The sequence below is a fragment of the Macrotis lagotis genome, chromosome X (genome assembly GCF_037893015.1).
Source record: "Macrotis lagotis isolate mMagLag1 chromosome X, bilby.v1.9.chrom.fasta, whole genome shotgun sequence".
Taxonomy (NCBI): Eukaryota; Metazoa; Chordata; class Mammalia; order Peramelemorphia; family Peramelidae; genus Macrotis; species Macrotis lagotis.
In genome coordinates, this window is record NC_133666.1 from 193,258,622 (window position 1) to 193,259,857 (window position 1,236).

Below are 1,236 nucleotides of genomic sequence, written 5' to 3' on the forward strand. Positions count from 1 at the left end.
AATTCTAAAACTTTCAATTTTTGAACACAGATGATGATTCCCTGGATTCAAAACTCCTTTCATTAGTGGAATAGCAGCTTATATTATGTTAAATTCATTGATTGAATACAGACAATATTTACTTGTTGTAGAAATAATTCTGTCTAATGGTTGTTAAATTTTAGGAAGTTGTTAATACTTTGCAGAACTGAAAATCTTTTTTCTTCCTCAGTCTCTGATTTTTCTTGTTAGTTTAGTCAGGTACAGAAAGACCTTCCTGATCTCTACTTGCACAGTCTCCCAGGCACAGTGTCTATACTCTTTTCCTTGCAGGTACTGACATTCCTTGGAAGTAGTCCTTCAAGGAAAGCCTGAGGTTCTCACTCTCCAAGAAAGGCTGTTCCCACTCCCCACCTTATCCAAGACACTTCTAGGTTTTGTTTTTTTTTTTGCAAGGCAATGGGGTTAAGTGGCTTGCCCAAGGCCACACAACTAGGTAATTACTAAGTGTCTGAGACCAGATTTGAACCCAGGTACTCCTGACTCCAAGGCCGGTGCTTTATTCACTACACCACCTAGCTGCCCCCCAAGACACTTCTCCAGCTGTTGCAGCTGCTGATCCAGTCCAATGAACAGTTGCATGAGCTGAGTCTGATTCCAAGCAGCAGGAACAGCTTTTATACTGAGGATGGTGAAGATCTGTTGGAGTATTTCATGAGCAATGACTTTGACATTCCCCATCTGGAACATACTACCTTCTAGGTCTTCCTTTGGGAAGTTAAACCTGGTCCAATCCTTCCAATATGGCATCAGGGGAAAAGTACTCATTTGGTTCAGGAGTGAGAAATCTTCCTGCAGTCCCTGAGTCAGGTCACAACCCAGAGAGCAAAAGGAATTGGAGCAGAGCAGCACCAGAGTAACTGGCAATAAGGTCCAGGAGGTCATGGTGATGCTGATGGATGACTTGGGTCTGACTGAGGTGAGAGATCAGTGAGTCTTTGTCTCAGTATCTTGTGTATCTGCCTCTGGGCTACCCTCTCTTAAATAGTGCTGAATTTAATTTTCATTATTAAAGACAGAATTTCCCTTCATTTTCCACTTTATGCTACTTTCCTTTTTAATCATAAAACAACCCCAATTTTTAAAATATCGTGGACTGCACCAAATTTATCTTTAAAGAGAGTTTGTGAATTAAGCTCTTTGAGATGAGGCATCCTATTTTATTTATTTTTTCCTGTTCCATTTCAATAAAGTAAT

At 40.3% G+C, this 1,236-nt stretch overlaps 1 pseudogene; it reads right to left on the reverse strand.

The window, feature by feature from the left end:
• Positions 1-207: 207 nt before the first annotated feature.
• On the reverse strand, positions 208-924 carry LOC141499823 (interferon alpha-2-like; annotated as a pseudogene).
• Between the last annotated feature and the right edge of the window lie 312 nt (positions 925-1,236).